The sequence below is a fragment of the Ambystoma mexicanum genome, chromosome 1q, assembly GCF_040938575.1.
Source record: "Ambystoma mexicanum isolate Mex_15411 chromosome 1q, UKY_AmexF1_1, whole genome shotgun sequence".
NCBI classification, from domain to species: domain Eukaryota; kingdom Metazoa; phylum Chordata; class Amphibia; order Caudata; family Ambystomatidae; genus Ambystoma; species Ambystoma mexicanum.
In genome coordinates, this window is record NC_090922.1 from 1,540,090,628 (window position 1) to 1,540,113,889 (window position 23,262).

The window sequence follows — 23,262 nt, forward strand, 5'->3', positions numbered from 1 at the left end:
ATCGTGCCACACCGTAAAAATCCAGGGCGGCAGCATGCCTTTCTGCAGGTGTTCTGGGCAGGTATATGTGCCTGCGGACTGATGGGCGTGCAGTCATGATGTTCAAGACCTGGTGTAGGCAGCGTGACTGGGTGGCCTGTGACACCCCACCCACTATGGCACTTGTCCGCTGAAATGATCCAGTGGCTAAGAAGTGCAGTACATTGAGGACCTTCTCCAGGGGGCTGAGTGCTTGGGAGCACAGGGTGGGTGATGTGAGGTCATCCTCCCACTCACTCACCAGGTCCAGTATAATGTGTGGTGGAAACCTGTACCTCCCATACACCTGGTCATCAGGCATCCCGAAAAGGCTGGTTCTGGGTGTGAATATTCTGGCCCTGACTATCCTCCTCCTCCTCCTTTGGTAGCCCACTGCCACTGCTGCTAGGAACGGTATGTTCATCCTGGCGTCTGAGCTTGTTATTGTTAAAGTGCGCAAATTTATGCTTTGCGCGTGTTCTAGGCGAGCGTGTGACCCGCGCACCCCTGGAATCCAGTTCCCAGTCCAATAGCGTGTGGAAATTCACACGCACCACGGGATACAGCGTGTGACCCGTGCACCCCTGGAATCCAGTTCCCAGTCCAATAGCGTGTGGAAATTCACATGCACCACGGGATACAGCGTGTGACCCGCGCACCCCTGGAATCCAGTTCCCAGTCCAATAGCGTGTGGAAATTCACACGCACCACAGGATACAGCGTGTGACCCGCGCACCCCTGGAATCCAGTTCCCAGTCCAATAGCGTGTGGAAATTCACACGCACCACGGGATACAGGTTCGCTGACGTACTTGCGTGTGTAAGTGCCCGCGCACCCATTAAATACACGTACATAGTCCAATCGCGTGTACGCGCACTTTTGTCCAATTACACGCGATGACACTCTGACGTGCAGTATTTCCACGTGTGCCCCGTCATCACGTGCTGAGTGGGGAACACCCGTGCGGGTCACGTCACAGACGCGCTTACGCGCTGAGGGACTCTGGTCCAATAGAATCGCGTATGCGTGCTGACGCGCTTACGCGCTAAGGGCCTTTCCTCGGATTTCACGCTGACGTGCAGGATTTTCACGTGCCAAATCACTCCGTATCAAGCTGGCCACGCGAAAACACACGGAAGACCACGCTCCTGCCCAGAAGGCCGAGTTACTGCCCCCCAGTTCCCCGAGCAGCCTCCCACGTGCCATCTGCTGCTGCCTGCCTGCCTGCCTGCCTGCCTGCTGCCACCGTGCCCTGCCATTTGGTGCCTGCACATCAGCCATCTGCAGGGGTCCAGTTGCTGTGTCCACCCCTGCTGGAACTGAAGACTCCCGACTGGGATTACATCGCTCCACAGCCCAGCCCCAGGACCCAGTTGCCCACCCACACCTGCCTCTGGGGTTGCCATGTCGGGCACTTCCACATCTGGCACCAGTGGCAACCCCAGGCCAGAGGGGCAGAGGGGCACCAGCTTTACTGCCACCGAAGTTGGTGTCCTGGTGGAGCATGTCCTGGGGCAGTATGATGCCCTCTTTGGATCGTCCCGCGCCAGCAAGGAAGGACGGCAGAGGATCTGGGCCGACTGTGTGGTTGCCATCAACGCGGAGGGGGTGGCAACCCGCGACGTCCTGAAGATCAAGAAGCGCTGGGAGGACTTGAGGTCCAGGACCCTTGTGAAGGCCCGGCGCCTCGTGGAGGGGGGCCGGGGCCGCATGAGTTCCATCCAGATGAGGGTCCTGGAACGCGTACGCCCAGCGCTCCACGCCCAGATCCTTGAGAGGGAGGCCCGTCTGGAGTTGAGCGGTAATTGTCCAAGCATTACTGTGTGAGACAGGGCATGTTGCGGTGTGCTGGTTCTATGATACTTGCCTGTATGTGTGCCATAGGCCATGTATGCATGTATGTGTGCAGGGACATCATGGTAATGCATGTGCGACCAGTGATGTGTGACCCACATGGTTGTTGCATGTGTTCAAATGCTGCATGGGGAGCCCTATGCAGATTTTGAACATGAGAGCATGCCAGTCTCTGTACCTGGAAATGGGTGGGGGTGAGGGATGGGTGCTGATGCCAGGTACATATATGGTAGCCATGTCTGTGTGCCTGACCTGCGTGTCTGTGACTTGTGCATGCCATGGATGCATGACACATGTGTGTGACAATGCACAGATTCAGTGAAGCAGCCAAATTACCCTTGTATCCGCTGTGTTTGGTGTGTTTGGGGCCAGATGGATGTGACTGAGGTGAAGTGTGTGCATGTGATAGGCATGAGCCATGATGCATGTGAGTTACATATCATTGAATGTTTCAAGAGTCCATTGGACATGCATGGAAATGTCCATGGCATGCACCATGCCTGTTACTGTGTGTGTTTTGCCTGGACTGACCCATGTGTTGTGGAGGGACATGATGGAAGTGTACTTTGACAGTGGTGCTCATCTGCTATTGCTTCCTGTCTAGGGGACCATTGTACAGTGCCCTGATGCTTGTGTTCTTTGTCTCCCTCTACGCAGCGGCTAGTGAAGAAGAGGGCGGAGACGGCGCTGTGGAGCAAGGCGGCGGGGATGCCCCCACGGCTGCAGCGGAAGGGGTGGGTGAGCCCCCACAGGGGCCTGCTACGGTGGGAGACGGTGAGGAGCCATCCAGGTTGGTGGTTTGCACAGAGGAGGAGGAGGCCACCACTGGGGCACACATGGGGCCTGGTGGGGGCATCCCTGCTGGTGCAAGTGGTGCAGTCCAGGGCCAGGGGCAGGAGGCAGCACAGGTCACCGTGGAGGGGCCTGTGCATGTCGCTGTCCCTGACCCTGTGAGTGCACCACCATGCACCAGCAGGGATGCCCTGTCCCAGGCCCGTCCGCAGGTAGAGGGGATGTCCATGTCACCTGACTCCCCTCCACCTGCGGACGTGGGAACCCCTGGCCGTGCGGAGAAGGTCCTGATTGGGGTCGCGATGCGCACGGCTGTGATTCGTGATGCCGTGCGTGCTTCCCGGGAGGAGCACGCACGTCATCACGAAGTGCACCGTGCCGACGTGGCCCAATTGGGATCGGCCATGTTCGGGGGTTTCCTGCATGTGTTGGCCAATGTGGCGGCCCTCTCCTCCTCTGTGCAGGCTATCCACCAGTCGTTCTCCTTGCCGTCTTCCAGCCCAGATGCCACCAGGGCCCCCTGTGGACCTGCCCCGACCAATGCAGCCAGCTCGGTGGGGATCCCATCCCTGCCACAGTTGGGAGTCGGAGGTCCAGCAGGGGTGGACAACACAGCAACTGGACCCCAGCAGATGGAAGATGTGACAGCATCATCAGGCAGGGCACGTGCACGACGGCGTCGGTGGTTTCCATCAGCCTGGATGCCGTCGTGCTGGCAGAGGCAGTGGCGTCGGAGGCAGCAGCGGGCTCGACGTGGAAGGCATCATGGCTCGGGGCCATCAAGATCAGAGGGGCAGGCATCGGCCGGAGGGCAGGGCAACCCTGGGATGGTGGTGTCTTCCGTGTGGGAGCAGTTGGTCCAGCGGATAGGTGCGGAGCGGCAGCGGGCGGAAGAGGAGCGGCTCGCCATGGTCAGGGCGGAGTTCTCCATGCGTCGGGCGTTGAGGCGGGCTGAGTGCCTCGAGGAAGCTCGCAGGGAGTTTGAGCTGAACATGGGGTTATCCCTGCGAGACCTCGGGGCCAGGACAGAGTACCGCCTCCAGGACATCGACATGGAGTTCGATGATGCCCTGGCCAGCAACATCAACAAGTGAGCCGCAGGACTTGCCCGCTGCCTTTGTATATAGTTATATAGTTAGTTAGTGTTAGGTTTCCTTTATTAGTTTTTATTATTTTGGACCGCTCGGACAATGGCCACTTTTTTGTATATATTTTTTTCTTTAGGTAGTAGTAGGTTTCCTTTATGGTGTTGGGCTCATGGACCCTGGTACATTCCTGTATTTAGTTTGTTTTTTGAAGGAACATTTTCTTTTTTTCATTATTGTGTTCCCCATGTGGAAATGGTTTTTCATTCTTTTGCTTCTACTTGATATTGCTTTGGTCAACATTTGTTTTTGTATTCCTTTTTCGTTTTTTGATTTTTACTTTGGTTCTCCAACATGGACCATTTATTTTGTTATCCACATAGTTGTATGTTTGATTTGTTTACTTATTTTTAATCTTTAATACATTTTTTATTTTTACTTCCACTTGTGTTATTTTGTCTTTGGTTTCATACATGTCATGATATGGGTTTTGACATTCACTTGCAGCCATTGTGTATGTGTGTGTGACGGACATGTGTTCATTTACATACTTGCCATACTTGGGACTTGAAACACTTGTGTATAGGCGCGTTACAAATACCATATCATATCATATCATATCATTGGGGTTGTGTCATGTAATTGCATTCACTATGTGGGTGGATGCAATCCTTGCCTGGGTGTTTGTGCTGGGTATGCTGCCCATTACTGCCATGATTGTGTATCGTCAGGACCTGGGGGCAGGGGGACATGGGTGGGGGCCTGGTGGAGGGTGCCCCTGGTGACTGGGGGGGTGGGGGTGGTGGGAGACATGGGTGGGGGCCTGGTGGAGGGTGCCCCTGGTGGCGGGGGGGTGGCGGTGATAGGGGACATGAGTGGGTGCCTGGTGGAGGCTGCCCCTGCACTGCTGGGAGGTGGGGGTGGTGGGAGACATGGGTGGGGGCCTGGTGGATGGTGCCCCTGGTGACTGGGGGGGTGGGGGTGATAGGGGACATGAGTGGGGGCCTGGTGGAGGGTGCCCCTGGTGGCGGGGAGGTGGCGGTGATAGGGGACATGAGTGGGTGCCTGGTGGAGGCTGCCCCTGCACTGCTGGGGGGTGGGGGTGGTGGGAGACATGAGTGGGGGCCTGGTGGAGGGTGCCCCTGGTGACTGGGGGGGTGGGGGTGGTGGGAGACATGAGTGGGGGCCTGGTGGAGGGTGCCCCTGGTGACTGGGGGGGTGGGGGTGATAGGGGACATGAGTGGGGGCCTGGTGGAGGGTGCCCCTGCACTGCTGGGGGGTGGGGGTGGTGGGAGACATGAGTGGGGGCCTGGTGGAGGGTGCCCCTGGTGGCGGGGGGGTGGGGGTGATAGGGGACATGAGTGGGGGCCTGGTGGAGGCTGCCCCTGCACTGCTGGGGGGTGGGGGTGGTGGGAGACATGAGTGGGGGCCTGGTGGAGGGTGCCCCTGGTGACTGGGGGGGTGGGGGTGATAGGGGACATGAGTGGGGGCCTGGTGGAGGGTGCCCCTGCACTGCTGGGGGTGGGGGTGGTGGAAGACATGGGTGGGGGCCTGGTGGAGGCTGCCCCTGCACTGCTGGGGGGTGGGGGTGGTGGGAGACATGAGTGGGGGCCTGGTGGAGGCTGCCCCTGGTGACTGGGGGTGTGGGGGTGGTGGGAGACATGAGTGGGGGCCTGGTGGAGGGTGCCCCTGGATGGTGGGGGGTGGGGGTGGTGGGAGACATGAGCAGGTGTGCAGGGTAGTCCCCTGTTTTGTGGGCTGCCTGCAGGGGCCGTGGAGGGTGTACAGGGAACACCTGTGAGGACCCACCCAGCCTAATCGCGTGTGTAACTTCCCACGCACCCCTGTAATACACGTACCAAGCCAAATCGCGTGTGATAATTCCCGCGCACCCCTGAAATACACGCGCCCAGGCTATTCGCGTGTGGAAATTCCCGCGCACCCCTGAAATACACGTATCCTGCTGTAATCGCGTGTGGGACTTCCCGCGCACCCCTGAAATACACGCGCCCAGGCTATTCGCGTGTGGAAATTCCCGCGCACCCCTGAAATACACGTACCCTGCTGTAATCGCGTGTGGGACTTCCCGCGCACCCCTGAAATACACGCGCCCAGGCTATTCGCGTGTGGAAATTCCCGCGCACCCCTGAAATACACGCGCCCAGGCTATTCGCGTGTGGAACTTCCCGCGCACCCCTGAAATACACGCGCCCAGGCTATTCGCGTGTGGAACTTCCCGCGCACCCCTGAAATACACGCGCCCAGGCTATTCGAGTGTGGAAATTCCCGCGCACCCCTGAAATACACGTACCCTGCTGTAATCGCGTGTGGGACTTCCCGCGCACCCCTGAAATACACGCGCCCAGGCTATTCGCGTGTGGAACTTCCCGCGCACCCCTGAAATACACACGCCCAGGCTATTCGCATGTGGAACTTCCCGCGCACCCCTGAAATACACGCGCCCAGGCTATTCGCGTGTGGAACTTCCCGCGCACCCCTGAAATACACGCGCCCAGGCTATTCGCGTGTGGAACTTCCCGCACACCCCTGAAATACACGTACCCTGATGGAATCGCGTGTGGAACTTCCCGCGCACCCCTGAAATACACCTACCCTGATGGAATCGCGTGTGGAACTTCCCGCGCACCCCTGAAATACACGCGCCCAGTATATTCGCGTGTGGAACTTCCCGCGCACCCCTGAAATACACGTACCCCCCTGAAATACACGTAGCCCGCTCCCCCAGGCCCGATCGCGTGAAAAACTTCACGCGAACCCCTGAAATACACGTAGCCCGCTCCCCCAGGTCCGATCGCGTGAGAAACTTCACGCGAACCCCTGTAATACACGTAGCCCGCTCCCCCAGGCCCGATCGCGTGAGAAACTTCACGCGAACCCCTGTAATACACGTAGCCCGCTCCCCCAGGCCCGATCGCGTGAAAAACTTCACGCGAACCCCTGTAATACACGTAGCCCGCTCCCCCAGGCCCGATCGCGTGAGAAACTTCACGCGAACCCCTGTAATACACGTAGCCCGCTCCCCCAGGCCCGATCGCGTGTAAAACTTCACGCGAACCTCTGTAATACACGTAGCCCGCTCCCCCAGGCCCGATCGCGTGAAAAACTTCACGCGAACCCCTGTAATACACGTAGCCCGCTCCCCCAGGCCCGATCGCGTGAAAAACTTCACGCGAACCCCTGAAATACACGTAGCCCGCTCCCCCAGGCCCGATCGCGTGATGTTGTACCCTGCTGAAATCGCGTCTGAGACTTCCCGCGCACCCCGGTATACACGCACACGTATTTTTTGTCAGCGGGTGTCCGTGTTTGTGGGTACCCCTTTGCACGTCATTTGTCCTGGAGGGCCACAGTATAGGACATTCATCATGGCAGTATATAGGTGCTATTTGTTGGCGCACCTTTTGGCGCACATTTCTTACAGCCGCAGAGACGCTACCGCCTGCTTTCTTGTGGCGGTCGTGTTTGTGTCTGTGCGCTGGTTTGAGCGTGCGCTTTTTTGCCCTATTCTATTCCATGAATACGTGTTGTAGGCGAGCGTGTGGGCGTTCCGCGCACTTGTGCCCTGTACTTCCCCCGTGACGCCCACGTTTTTGCAAGTTGTTCCCCATTCCGAGTGTTACGCCCGTGTTCCGCCTACTTTTGTTGCGTGCGCCGCGCTATGTGCGAATTTCGCTGTGGCCTGTGCGATTTTCGCTGTGACCTGGCGCACGCTGTTAGATGGCCTGTGCGCCAACGTGCGCGGCGCACTTTTTATCGCACATCCGCTGGTTTTCTCGCGCACGGCCTTCCATGAATCGACGTGCGCTGCTTTTTGTGCGATTTGCGCACTTGCACTGCGATTTTCGCTATTCCACTGCGATTCGCACGTTTTTGCCCACTTGCGCCGCGCTAATTATTCCATGAATCGGCCTGTAAGTCTATATAGTCCGAACAATCTTGTGGGGGATTCACTACTTGGGCTAACACATCTTTGAGCTCTCCACGTAGACCTCTATAAAACAGTGTAATCCTTTTGTCCTCAGGCCATTGAGTTTCCACTATCAGTCTGTTGAAAGACGCAATATAATCCAAAAGGTCTTGATTACCTTGTCGCAACGAAAGAAGCTCATTGTCCAAGGCCTGCCCCTGTGAATGTCTTGCGAACAGTTTTTCCATACTGAGCTGAAAAGCTTGAAAATCATGGAGGACCGGATCATCTTGATTTACTAGAGGGATCGACCAGTCTGCCGCATTGCCACTAAGGTACGAAAGCACGAAAGCTACTTTAGCTTGATCAGTTGGAAAGGCTGCTGGCCGGCATAAGAAATGCAACCGGCACTGATTGATAAATACTGCAAACCTCTTTGGGTCACCAGAAAATCGTTCGGGCGGAGCCAGAGGTACATTCCCAGGTAGGTTGATCTGCACTGGATTCATAGAGGATGTAGAAGGAAGATTTCCCCCAGATGCGGGTAACGGGGTCTGTCCGGCTTGTGACTGTAGCAATTGTCTAGCGAGATCATCTGTTCGCTCCTTGGAAATAATCAGTTCCCTTCTTAGAGCGTTCGTTTCCTGACGGGCTGCATGCACTTCTGCCCTTAGTTCCCCAAGTAACTGGGCTAGCTGGTCGGTATCCGAGGTTTCCATAGCGCCTGGACGGGAGTTTTGCGGTAGGCTTTGCGTTCTGTAACGCTCACCTGATTCCCGTAGAGGCGCCGGCCTTGACTGGGCGTATACAGTATCTTCAAAGGTGATGTGTAACACACGGCTGGCTCTTTGGGCTGGACCTCTGTGCACTGTATGTCTGACTCGAAGGGTAAGGTGTCTGCAGATAGAAAATATGGGATTAATGAACTGGGTTATTGAATGTCTCTCTCTTCTTCCCTTTCTCTTCTCCTGTAGAACCCCAAAGGTTAACGCGCTCACCTTAGGTAAGTGAACGCCGTGCTCTCCATCTGCCTCGGGGCAGGGTGCTGTAACCAGTTTCTTCACTGGATAAGGGGAGCAGGCCTCTTGACTTCAGAGGACTGCTGTCCGTCGTTTACTGCACGAACGGTAAGTTTCGAGTAATTCTAATGTCTTTAAAAGTCTTTAGTAATGATGTCTCTTGTTTTGCAGGGTTCCGGCGATGGCGGATGACGGGCTGAAGCGAGTTGAAGATGGAGCCCGTGTGATGAATAGACGCGCCTGGAAGCACGTAAGTAAGCGCTTGTTGCCTGCTTCACGGTGCGCTCTAACTGTCTTTTTATTTTGCAGGTACAAGTTCGGAGCGGCTGCAGGGTGCCGGAATACCCACTGGGTTAGATGTGGAAAGGAGTAATGGCACGTGAGTATTAAAGTTCCCCAATGTCTTTAAACGCACCTTGTTTTGTCTTTCAGATGCGGGATGCAGCGCCGAAGGCCTCCGGAGCGTGCGAAGAGTTGGTAAGATTTTGTCTTTCAGATGCCGGAATGCAGTGCGAAGACCTCCGGAGCGCACGAAGAGTAGGTAAGCCTTTGTCTTTCAGATGCCGGAATGCAGCGCGAGGCGTTGGTGACAGCCGATGGACCAGGTAAGTGAAGCGCTGTCACTGAAGACCGTAATGCTAACCTGTTCTTTCTTGTCTTTATAGGTGTTGCTGAAGACAGGATTCAGGATGGTAAGCCTTTTTCCTTAGGCCCAGGATCAGATGCAGAAGACACGATGAGTGTTCTGCTGCAGAGGATGCAGAATAACGCAAAGCAAGATTCATCCATCGGGTGTGGTTTAAATAGCCTCCTGTAGTGCTTAGGTTACTCCTTCCACAGCCACGCCTAGGTAAGAAAAGAGTTCCTGCTTTCCAGAAGAGTTCCAGTGTTCTGAACCTAGGGAGTGGCTCCTGCCCCACCCAACAGGAAAAGTAGTTCCAAACAGAAGAGGATCAGAGGCTCAACTGGCAGGCAAGTAAGCAGCATGGTCTGCTGCAGGTAAGTCCACCCAAGCATTATGAGCCCGGCGCTTCCAGCGCTGGGACTGGGCATATTTATGAGCCTGGTGCCACTGGCGCCAGGACTGGGTCCAAAAGGTCCCAATTGGGACTGGTTGGCACTCGGAACCTGGGTTATGGATCTGCTTCCAAGGGAGTTGGGAAAACCCTGACCTTTTGGAAGCAGAGATCATGACAATGCCTAGTATTTGGCAGAGGTGTTTCCAGAACTGGGATATGTACTGGGGACCTCTGTCGGAGATGATCTTGGAGGGTAATCCATGGAGTCTAAAAATGTGTTCAATAAATATGCCTGCAAGTTCAAGTGAAGAGGGCAATTTGAACAGCGGTGTGAAATGAGCTGCATGGGTAAACAAGTCAATTGTAACCATTACAGTCCTATAACCCCGGGTTGGTGGTAATTCCACAATGAAATCTGTAGCGATGATCTCCCATGGACGTGTTGGTAAAGTAGGTTGATGATGAAGAAGACCAGCAGTCTTCTATTGTCGTGTTTGTTTTGATTGCACACAGCACAGGATTGAATGTAGGTTTTTATGTCAATATTCATTCTTGGCCACCAGAATTGTCTCTGTATGAGATGAAGGGTAGTAGTAATACCTCAATGTCCTGAATGAAAGGTGTCATGACAGAGATTCATGATTTTATCTCTCAGAGCTTGTGTGGGAATGACCAGTCGTTGGTCCTTGAAGAGATAACCATCCTTTGTATTTAGATTCCAACGATTAGTCTGGGTGTATTCTCTCCAGAGATCTGAGGAAGGAGTGTGAGCATGGATGTCTTCCGGGAGAAAATTAGCTTGTGCCACGAACACTGTTTTAGGAAGCATCTTGGGAAACATCTGACTTCGACAGATTCGTAGTCCGGACGTCTGGACAAGGCGTCAGCGACGATGTTATCGTTTCCAGGAAGGTGGTTGATTTGAAACTGGTATTGTGCAAAAAAGAAGGCCCAACGGGCCTGACGACTGTTTCTGCCCTCCAGGGACTGTAATACTTGTAAGTTCCGATGATCTGTTCGTACTAGCACTGGATATTTAGCTCCCAGAAGTAAATGACGCCAGTCAGTGAATGCTTGTCGGATGGCTAATAGCTCTTTCTCCAGGACAGAATAATGGCACTCACTAGGTATGGGATAGGTAGGCAATTGGATGTTCCATCTTGTCCTCAAATTCTTGTTTGTTTCCACCAGGAAGATTCGATCAATGTCTGGTTGGGCTAGGAAATGCCCTTCAGTGAATTTTCTTTTTAAATGTTGGAAGGCCTTCTCTTGTTCTGTAGAACAAATAAACGGTGTATCCTTCTTTAAAAGTGCCACGATGGGATGTACAATTTCCGAAAATGTAGGAATTAATTTTATGTGGAAATTGGCAAGTCCCAAGAAGGATTGTATCTGCTTCACAGTGGTAGGTGCGGCCACGAAAGTATGGAATCAATCTTACCCGGGTCCATTCCAATTCCCTTTGGACTGAGTACAAATCCAAGGTAATGAACGGTTTGAGCATGGAATAGACATTACTCAGCCTTGGCCAGGAGTTTGTTTTCTCGTAATCGCTGTAGAACTGCCTTAACATGCTCTTGATGACTCTGGGGATCTTTGGAATAAATCAGTATGTCATCCAGGTATACGATCACAAACAGGAAAAACATACTCTGACCATGAAACGTTGAAAAACCGCAGGAGCGTTGGCAAGACCGAAGGGCATGACCAAATATTCGAAGTGGTCAAAAGGTGTTCTACAGGCTGTCTTACATTCATCACCTTCCTTGATTCTAATGAAATGGTAGCACCCCCAAGTTCGAGTTTGGTGAAAATAACAGCCCCTCGAACGGCCTCTAGGATGTCTAATATGAGTGGTAAAGGATATCGGTCCTTGAGGGTACATTGATTTAGTCCGCGGTAATCCAAACAGGGTCGTAACTCCTTTGTGTTTTTCTTGGGAACAAAAAACAAGGACGCACCAGCGAGAGACTTTGAAGTCCTAATGGTTCCATTTGCTAAGCTGGTATCCAGGTACTCACTTAAGGCCTTCTTTTCAAGCTCGGATAGTATAAACATTCTCCCAAATGGAATCACAGCGTAAGAATCGGTTTCAATGGCGCAATCCTCAGGTCTGTGGGGTGAAAGAGCTTGAACAATGTCTGTTGAAAATATATCAGAGTAGGTCTGGTATGATTCCGGTACTTGGACAATGTTGGACACGCTTAAGGAGGATGGTTTGTGGTTCTGATAGTTCACTAAAGAGATCCGGGGCGTGTCCTGACATAAGCAGTGGGACATACAAAACTCTGAGCCAAGGAACAAGGAACCTGCTGTCCAATTGATGTAAGGATTGTGTTTCTGTAGCCAGGGCATGCCTAACAACATGGGATAGTGGGCTGCCTTTATGATGTCAAACCGAATTCTTTCCTGGTGGTTGTTTATTGACAGTTGTAGGTCCTTTGTTTGGTGAGTAATAGGATCTGAGGACAAAGATCTACCGTCGATTCCTTCCACAGGTTGTATCACTTCTTTGAGTTCTCTCGGAATCTTATGAGCGGTGGCCCATTCGTGATCAATGGAAATCCCCATGGCACCGCAGTCCACGAGAGCCAGGATGGGAAAGGATTCATTCTCTGAAGTTGTCAGTACAGTTTGTGGAAGCACTAATGTGCTATGTCAAGGAGTATTCAAGGAGGGAATGGATGCGGAGCAGGCACCTTTCTCCCGAAGCTGTGCTCCGATTAGGATCGGGAGCTGGCGTTTCCCGAACACCGGGGTGGTGCTATAGGACATTCTCTAACCAGATGTTTGTCAGAGGCACAGTACATGCAAAGCCCAGTATCGATTCTGCGGAGCCTTTCCTGTGGAGTAATTGGTCCCCTAAAGGTACCTAGTTGCATGGGTTCTGGATCTGGGGTATGTGGAACATTGGTCTCTTTGGTAGTTGGATATTCACTAGTTGCCTTCGGAAATGTTTTCACTTTTTTCTTCTCTGCCTTTCTCTCCTGGATCCTAAAATCTATTTGCAAGGAAAGATCCATAAGGGCCTGGAATGTTCCTGGACGTGTCACTCTGGATAACTCGTCCTTAACTTCATCATTTAAACCCCTTCTGAAGAGGGTGAAACTGGCCTCTTGTGACCAATCTGCTTCTTTGGCTAACTGCTTGAAGCGAGTCACATACGAAAGCATATCCTGACTTCCTTGCTTAAATTCAAGAAGTCTTTCTTGTGCGCTATAGACAAGCTCAGGTCGATCGAACATGGCTTTTAGGGCATCCACAAATCCTTGCATTGCCCGTTAAGTGGGATATCATGAATCCAACCTTTGCTCATGGTGTTGAAAAATAGTAGGGTTTGAAAGTGAAGTGCACAAAGCATGAGTCAAGGAAGGAACGTAGGGACCTGGAAGATCCATCGTACTTGTCCACACACCGCCTACCAGAATGCTTTGTTTGACTGCGGAATCCCGGGATAGGACCAGCTGTTTTAAAGCTGCATTTTCGGCTTTAAGATTTTGAACCTCGGTAGTTAATTCTTGCATACCTCTCATGAGGTCTTGGACTGCCGCTTCCATATCTGTTTCTGTATCAGGTTCTGGGCGTCTCAATCTGTCAGAAGCTCCCTTTTTTCTCACCTTTTTCTCCTTCCTGGTGCCCTTCCGGGATGAGGCTTCTTTCTTTTTCACCGAGCGTGACTTGTACAAGAGAGAACGCGAGTCCTCGGGTTCCAGCGTGGAAGCTGGCTGCCAAACCGGTAGCGTTCGAAATCCAGGGACAGAGACAAATAGATCCAGGAAAGAGGATATCGGCAGGTAAGGAATAGAAAAGGGTTTTTTCCAGGAGCAAAGGAATTAGAAGCACGAAACACAGTGAGCGAACTCGGACAATGTCTAGTAACTCGTAGGGGTAGACTTGAGATGTGAGAAGCCGCGGGGGCATGCCAGTTTTCTAGGAAGCTGGCGAGTGCACGCAAAGGCTAGACCGCAACAGTTCTTTCTCGGCAGCCATTTTGGATGGGTCGCAGCGTTAACACCGTGATGCATCATGGACCAAGAAGTCCAGAAGGGTCGAAACTGGCCACTCATGACAGCATGGGCCTTATGAGGTATTAGAACAGACAGGACCGTGCAATTATAAAATCTCCCAACCTGACCGCACACTGAAAACCCAGGTATATCATATCAATTTGTTAAAGGAGTGGAAAGAGACGCCTACAGAATCTCCTTCTACCATTTCGTCTTGCTTGTTACCAGATGATTCTGACAGGAAAGTATTTGTCCCTCCTGAACTTAGTGACAACCAGAAACAAGATCTCTATAACCTACTCCTCCAATTTACTGAAGTGTTCAGAGAGGAGCCAGGGAGAGTGAAGGGATTTTATCATCAAGGCAAAGTGGTACACCTAAAACCCTATAGACTATCAGAGGCAAGAAAGGAAACCATCATCCAGGAGGTCATGCAGATGCTTGAGGCTAATATTATTGAACCATCTAGCAGCCCCTGGTCATCCCTCATCGTATTAGTAGCCAAACCCGATGGGACATAGAGATTTTGTATTGACTTTAGAAAAGCCAATGCAATATCTGCTTTTAATGCCTATCCGATGCCTCGTATTGATGACCTCATCCATCGACTTGGTATATTTATCTACCATCAACCTTACAAAAGGCTATTGGCAGGTTCCATTACATGGTCCTGATAAAGAAAAAAAATGCCTTTGCCACACGCCACACCTTTGGGTTTGTTCCACTTTAAGGTCCGTCCCTTTGTACTCCATTGTGCCCCGGCTACATTCCAATGACTAATGGATAAAATCTTACAGCCATACTCTGATTATTGTGGGGCTTATATAGATGACATTGTAATAAACAGTAAGACCTGGGAGGATCATCTTTACCAACTTTACACTATTATGAGAGTCTCAGCAAATCTTAAGAAGTGCAAATTAGCTCAATCCGCAGTAAGATATCTGGGGTTCTTTGTGGGGAATGGCACGGCCCAGCCACAACATGAAAAAATGAAGGCAGTCCTAGATACTGCTACACCAAAAACCAAGAAACATCTAAGGGCTTTATATAGCTAATCTGCTATAACCGCTGGTTTATCCCAATTTTTTAAAGTAAAACAGCTAGATTTACGGACAAATTGAAAAATGCAGAACCCCAGAATATCAGGTGGAATTAAAAGTGTTATAAAATAACTGAAATAGACCCTTTGTCAGAGTCACATTTTAAAAGTGGCTGATTTTGCAAACAAATTCATCTTACAAACAGATGCCTCTCTAGCAGGGCTAGGAGCTGTCCTTTCTCAAGATCATGACGTCCTGCAATACCCTGGTCCTATATATAAGCGGGAAACTGTTCCTAAGAGAGAAAACCTACTGTGTTATTGAACTAGAAGCTCTAGCAAATAAAATTAGCCATTATCCATCTGAAGTACTATTTGTTGGGATGGAAGTTCACACTAGTCTCTGATCATTCACCTTTGGTATAGATTGGCCAACGGAAGGAGTTCAATCCATGAGTTATGTGGTGGTTTTTGGATCTGTAGCCATATTGTTTCACAGCGGAACACAGAAAGGGTCGAGATCAAGGAAATGTCGACTTCCTTTCTCGGTTTCCCAGTGAAACTCCCAGATCCAACCCGGAATCTGAAGGCGTCCTCACTCCTTTCCCTAGAATATCCTCCTCCCAGGGGGCGAGGGAAAGGCTGTCGATTTTTGGCTCCTGACCCTGGGGTGGATATGCGAGGGAGGATCATCTGGGTGGAGGAGACTTTGGGCGTGGACCTGAGGCACCCTTGGGTGAGACACGGTATCCCCCATTTCCCTTTTGTAGTGAACCCAACATCCCCAGGCTTTAATGGCTTACTATGTGGTACTGGGATGAAGAAGAGACACGTCAGAGACATATATTCTCTCTTTGTAAATTCTAACTCACATGAACACCTCTTAGGTACTAGAATGAGGAGGACACCATTAACAAGACAGACTGGACGAAGAATCATAAGCGGTCTAGTTGTTGGCCTCGTTTATATGGAGCTGATAACATTACAAATGGCTCAGCTGAGAGGAAAGGAGAGACACCATGAAAGAGGCACACAGAGAAACTCAGAGCAGCCCGCAAAGGAGAGTTACAGGGCAGGAGTTGTGGAGGCAAGAAGGCACCTTCCCGAGATGCTAGAAGGTTTGGAGAAAGTGGTCTGGTGCAGTGAGTGAGAGGGGCTCTGAAAGATTCTCCAACACGTTCATTGTAGTTGTAATATATTTTATTACATACATCTCCAGATCTATTCATGCCCCACCGGTCTGCTACACTCCTCCTTCCAACTGCTCATAACATACTCTCAACCTCAACCTTCCAGGTTCCTAGTTGACTTGTTTTGTTAACTAATGGCACATTCATGAGCATAACAATATAATAATAATACAGGGGGTCCAATGTTGGACATAGTTTTAACTAATTCCTTTTTTGACATACATAAGGTAAGAAAGATGTATGTGCGGATAACTAACTTTCTGCTTTTGAGTAGGTATACTACTATTTCACGTAGTCACTTAGAAAGGAAGGCCTTCCGCATTTCCCGATAGGTAACAATTTTTTTTTTGTACACCTATTTGATCCTCTCCACACACTCTATGTCTCTTTAATCAACAATTTTCTTTATGAGTAATTAATTTGCTATTTCTCTTCCTCTGAACATTCTCTCTCTCTCTTTCTTGAAGATCCTTATTCATTTCAGCACATCTACATATCCGATTTGCATTCCAAACATTCCCATCTTTAAGTCTTACAGCACCATGCATTTTCTCCGCCACTCTATAATAGGTGTTGACCATCTAGAACCTCCACTACTTGTATTGATGAGGTCACTTAATACGTACCCACTCTCCTTCTTTAATAGGTATTTCTTTTACTGCCTTCCTAATGTCAAAGCTTTCTTTGTTGAGAATGTGTTTATCTTGAATCTTTTCCTTCACAAGGTTCATGACAATATTTTTCTGACAAGCTCTGCCCAACTAACCTGAGCACACTCTAGAATTGGGCTTTCTCCCACGTAACATCTCGAAAGGAGAAACGCACATGGTAACATGAGGGGTAAATCTATTGGCAACCACTGTATCCTCTGCAGGCTTTCTCCAATCAGATCCTTCTGACAAAGCAACCTTAATACTATTTTTGATAACTCTGTTAAATCTCTCCACAGTTCCGTTTGTCTCTGGATGGTAGAAGGAATTGGTCTTGTGCTCAATACCATTGGCTTTTAGAAAATATTTAATCTCCTCAGCCACAAATTGCACACCATTGTCCGTTTATATGGAAGTGGGATATCCATCTCTTCTAAAAATGTTATCAATGAATTCAATCACATTTTTTGCACACACATTTTTTACCCAAGTAAGTTCTACCCAATGGGATAGGATAGCATGTCGACTAGAACTATGCCATATTGACAAACTCCTTAACATGCGATAGGGCCCACAATATCCAATCCCACTCCCTCCCAAGGCATATAAAGAATGGACATGAGAGTCATCAGCTAAACTCTAGCAACGCATCCCTTAGCTGTGTTCTCACAAAAGGCACACTCCCTGACCAGCCTCTCCACTTGTAAATCCATTGCTGGCCACCCGCAATCTTGTCTAATTAACTGTTTGGTCATGGTCATCCCATGATGACCTTCATGCGCCACTTGTAAAATGTTCTATCTTACTCCAGCTGGAGGAAGAATTTTGTCTCCTCTTAAAATCATCCCATCCTTCACGATGAGCTCATCAAATACATTCCTAAATGGATCAGGTATGGTTCTTCTCCTGATTTCAGAACTCTTCATACCTGCCTCTAACCTTTCTTTTATATTGCCCAAGTCATGGTCAACTAACATTGCATCACACCACTCATTTTCAGACACAAACTCTTGACTAACACTGAGAACTTGTTCATCTTTATCTCCTTTACTACCCTCATCCTCTACAACATTGGTCAGTCTGGACAAACAATCTGCAGCCTTATTTTGAATGCCTGGCAAATACTCAACATCCCGATTATAGTCCTGTAAATTGGTGATCCATTTGCTAATCCTTGATGAGACTTGATGAACTACTGTCTATGGAAAAACAAGGTGTCATTGAGAGGATAGAAGCTTCTGAGTGGGTGTCTCCATTAGTGGTGGTTCACAAGCCCAATGGCAAACTCAGATTACGCATAGATCTTAGATCAGTAAACAGATGTGTAATACCTGATAGACACCCATTGTCTAATATTGAGATGTTAGGTACTATTAAGAATGCCAAGGTTATGAATTCATTAGATTTAAAATCTGCATATCATCAAATTGTGCTTCACCCTTCCTCTAGGAATGTAACCGCATTTATCACTCCAGAAGGTAATAAGCAGCGCTCAGATATCCGAGGGTTCGTAGCGCTATATACATGCTAAATGATTATTATTATTATTATTGCTTTGCATTTTGGCTTACAGGAGCCCAACACTCCTGGGCAAAATTACCCAAAGGATATGCAGAGCTACCCACCCTCTTCTCACAACAGCTAAAGAAGGATTTAGATGAGAAAATTACCTGGCATGCCACTGTTAATCCAGTACGTCGATGACTTGTTGATGGTGTTACCCTCATATGTAGCCTGTAAGCAAGAAACAAAGGTTCCAATGACTTCCTTGGCTGAGACAGGGCATAAAGCATCCAAACAGAAGTTACAATTGTGTCCATAGAGAGTTCATTATCCAGGAAATTAAATTATGAAAGGTTATCGCTTGATATCCCCTTCCCGAAAATAGGCTGTTTATAAAATCTCTAAACCTCAGACTGTCACACAAAGGAGCAAAAGACCCTCCTCTGAAAGATATGCCTCTTCCCTGACACTCCCTAGGACCACACACCCTCCTCTCCCCACTCTACCTGAGACTGGGTGATCTGCACCCCACTGTATCCTCCCATGGTTGCTTGAAGATACTTGCTGAGGAATTACCCTCCTTCCCTTCCTCAAGTGTTGTCACTGCACACTTGTTTTTCTGCTTCCCTCACTGAGTTCCTCCTTCCCCTCATCTAGTGCTATCTCACTGCACGCTTGTTTTTCTGCTTCCTTCACTGCGTTCTTTCACCTATGATTATAAAACGCTCTGTTGCTTTCTGAACCTAGGTCTACATCCAATAAGTACCATCATAATAAAGAAAAACAAAATGGGAGCATTTTTGGGGATAGTTGGTTACTGGTGGTAGTGGATTGTAGGTTATGCTGAAATAGTCAAACCGCTTAAACAGTTTACCCTCAAAACGGACTCCAGAGGCTGAGGAAGACTTTCCGATGATAAAATCATGTCTACTTGAACCTCCTGCTTAGGAACTTCAGATTCTAGAAAGGGATTTACTTTCTATTGCCATGAGAAAGAGGATTTGCCTTGGCTTTTCCATTACAATCCCACTGCTTAATACAGTAAGGAACTAGATCACTGGGTTTGAGATCTGTATCAGCAGTAGAGCGGAGTGTACACACTGTGTGAGGCTCTCCTCTAAAGGTAGCAGTACCACATGCGGTAGTTTACCTACTATTGAAAACAAAGCCTCAGCACATAACCGTTTTGCCCAATGATAGCTGCAAGGTGTGTGTCCTACCCTCCACCCCCAGCCTGATACCCTTACCCTCAGTGCAGCTCCTCACCAACCTTATTCTTTATGCAGAGAACACCTAGGGTTGGTACTCAGTGCCCAGGGGCATGCAGTCACTAAGAATGATTTAATTGTCAGGCTATGTTCTTCAAAAATGATCACTCGTTGTTAAACTGGCAAAAGTGTTGCTACATATATAATAGCACACATATATTGCATAGCACAAAATCTTGGCTCACTCGTGGCAACACCACTTGGAAACCATGGCCCTCTAATGTGTTATGGGCCATGGTTTTCAATCTATTTTCAGGAAAGTCCACCTTTCTGATAATTGCTAATCCATATCCTTTGCTTATGCTATGGTATGTGTATCTTCCATGTTACTGCCATATCCTGTGTTTATGCTATGGCCTTTGGATCGTGCATGGTGATTCCTCTCTGTCTCCTGTATCCATGTTTGGGCACTTACACATTACATGAGGCTACTAATCTGAGTTCTGTGTCTATGCATGGATGTGGGCGGACTTCAACGGAGTTAGTTTTTGACTGCAACCAGGTCAGCTTGTCAAACTATGGGTTGTGACAGAGGCGAGGGGGGCCAGAGATTCTGGATAGCTATATTTATTTGGCTTGGATGGTAAGGCACATTTGTCTATCAGCCCCTAAAAATGATTTTTAAATGACTTTTGAATCCATGTGTATAGATAATGTGCTTTGAAATGCACATGTTTACCCGCATTTAAACTCTTGTTAAGGGGCTGGGATTACTCCGTACGCCTATATATTCTGTGCGACACAGGCCAAAACATTCTCCAGGGCCACTTTCGCTTCTTTGTCCAGTGCTTGGCACGAGGGGAGGAGAAAGAGTAGAGAAATGGAAGCGGTAACAGGGAGACCACAGGCAGGCAGAGAGACAAATATGTAAATATATATCGCATAAGTTATTTAATTTGATTTGTTTATTTGTATAGCACTCCTAGCCCATGGCAACTGGGCGCATTTCTTACATAGGAGGTTACAGAAGGTCGTTTAACAGTAATAAGAAGCATTATTATATTAATCACTTACATGATTACAGGAGAAGGTGATACAATTGTGGAGAGCAGATGACAGACAGATAATTGTGAGCCTAAATGTGCAAGTATATACAGGGCAGTAAAAAATTACGTATGGTAGAGATAAATATTTACAGAAATATACAGAGCAGCAAATAATTACAATGTTGTCAATCTAGTGGCCGAGAGGCAGAACAATATCTATGGATCTAGCGCAAGAAGCCACATTTTAGCGTTCCTTCTGAATGGATGGAAGGCATGTTCAGTTCTTAGCGAGTGTGGTAAAGAGTTCCATAACTTGGCTGCAAGAACTGGGAAACTGCTCCCTCCAGCCTTTTGAAGTCAGGTACTTTGAGGCAGTGTGCCTGCGCCAATCTCATAGGACGGCTTGATTTATTACGTGTGAGGTTTTTGGTCAGATAGCTAGGTGCAAGGTTGGCGAGACATTTGTGGGTGAGTGAGAGAGTTTTGTAAGCGATCCTTTGCTTGACCGAGAGCCAATTGAGGTTCTGTCTAGTCTCTGATATATACCTTTTATAGTCTGTACTTCTTATTTTGCTAAACACAACGACACACCAATAATGCGTTCAGCCCTGGGGAAAGCAAACATAATCATTTGATTAATTCATCTACATACAGCAAGCATGTATATGACGGATGACAAGCCCACCCTCATAACCCGCCCTCCATCACATACACAGCAGAAATGCTTAATGTAAGGTTTCCCTAGGAAAAGCAGGGACAAGTCAACATTTCGCCTAAAAAAACTCCTTTATCACTTCAAGGGTGTGGACTAGCCATACTGCTTCGTTTGTGCTGCATTTTCACCATACAGCATTTGAAATGTAAATGAGCAAGAGAGAGGGCAAGAAGCCTCAGGAACACAACCACTACTCAGAACTTCACAGAGTGACTGAGGATACCCGAGCTGCATCTTCACCAGCAGAGCCGGAGTACAGAGCTGGTAAACAGACATAGTGCTGAGAAGGGGCCCTGTGCCTATCCTGGGTGGATTCACCTGCTCTGCGTCCTGCATCTATACTAAAGCTAGTAAACCAGCCTCAAGCCTTCTATTATCAGACCGGGTGCTGTGCCTATGCTGGGGTTGATCACTCTGTGTTCAGCATTCATATTAAATCTAGCAAACCAGCTTATGCCTGCCATTATTAGATTAGGCCTTGTGCCTATGCTGTGGTAGATGTACCTACTCTGTGTCCTGCATCTATAATAAAGGTAGTAAAATAGCCTTGTGCCTGCTATTATTATATCAGGCCTTGAGCCTATGCTGGGGTAGATGTACCTGCTCTGTGTCCTACATCTATAATAAAGGTAGTAAGCCAGCCTCGTGCCTGCTATTATTATATCAGGCGTTGAGCCTATGCTGGGGTAGATGTACCTGCTCTGTGTCCTACATCTATAATAAAGGTAGTAAACCAGCCTCGTGCCTGCTATTATTAGATCAGGCCTTGAGCCTATACTGGGGTAGATGTACCTGCTCTGTGCCCTGCATCTATAATTAAGGTAGTAAACCAGCTCGTGCCTGCTATTAGATCAGGCCTTGAGCCTGTGCTGGGGTAGATATACCTGCCCTGTGTCCTGCATCTATACTAAAGGTAGTAAACCAGCCTCGTGCCTGCTATTACTAGATCAGGTCTTGAGCCTGTGCTGGGGTAGATATACCTGCCCTGTGTCCTGCATCTATACTAAAGGTAGTAAACCAGCCTTGTGCCTGCTATTATTAAATCAGGCCTTGAGCCTATGCTGGGGTAGATGTACCTGCTCTGTGCCCTGCATCTATAATGAAGGTAGTAAACCAGCTCGTGCCTGCTATTATTAGATCAGTCCTTGAGCCTATGCTGGGGTAGATGTACCCGATCTGTGTCCTGCATCTATAATAAAGGTAGTAAACCAGCCTCGTGCCTGCTATTATTAAATCAGGCCTTGAGCCTATGCTGGGGTAGATGTACCTGCTCTGTGCCCTGCATCTATAATGAAGGTAGTAAGCCAGCCTCGTGCCTGCTATTATTAGATCAGTCCTTGAGCCTATGCTGGGGTAGATGTACCCGATCTGTGTCCTGCATCTATAATAAAGGTAGTAAACCAGCCTCGTGCCTGCTATTATTAGATCTGGCCTTGAGCCTATGCTGGGGTAGATGCACCTGCTCTGTGTCCTGCATCTATACTAAAGGTAGTAAGCCAGCCTCGTGCCTGCTATTATTAGATCAGGCCTTGAGCCTATGCTGGTGTAGATGTACCTGCCGTGTGTCCTGCATCTATAATAAAGGTAGTAAGCCAGCCTCGTGCCTGCTATTATTAGATCAGGCACTGAGCCTATGCTGGGATAGATGTACCTTTTCTGTGTCCTGCATCTATACTAAAGGCAGTAAACCAGCCTCGTGCTTGCTATTATTAGATCAGGCCTTCAGCCTATGCTGGGGTAGATGTACCTGCTCTGTGGCCTGCATCTATAATAAAGGTAGTAAACCCGCCTCGTGCCTGATATTATTAGATCAGGCCTTGAGTCTACTCTGGGCTAGATGTACCTGTTCTGTGTCCTGCATCTATACTTAAACCAGCCTCATGCCTGCTATTATTAGATCAGGCCTTGAGCCTATGCTGGGGTAGATGTACCTGCTCTGTGTCCTGCATCTATAATAAAGGTAGCAAGCCAGCCCAGTGCCTGCTATTATTAGATCAGGGCTTGCACATATGAAGGGGTAGATATTCCTGCCCTCTGTCCTGCATCTATACTAAAGGTAGTAAACCAGCCTCATGCCTGCTATTATTAGATCAGGCCTTGAGCCTATGCTGGGGTAGATGTACCTGCCCTGTGTCCTGCATCTATAATAAGGTAGTAAACCAGCCTTGTGCTGCTATTATTAGATC

The 23,262-nt window shown here is 49.1% G+C and overlaps 1 protein-coding gene across 3 annotated transcripts in view; it reads right to left on the minus strand.

The window, feature by feature from the left end:
- LOC138551359 (zinc finger protein 850-like) overlaps window positions 1–23,262 on the minus strand; it is a 267,712-nt gene that overhangs the window by 218,568 nt on the left and 25,882 nt on the right. For all 3 annotated transcript variants that reach the window (XM_069642483.1, XM_069642480.1, XM_069642484.1), the window contains exon 3: window positions 18,275–18,338. The gene's annotated coding sequence lies outside the window, so the exon portion shown is untranslated. The remainder of the gene's footprint in view (window positions 1–18,274; window positions 18,339–23,262) is intronic.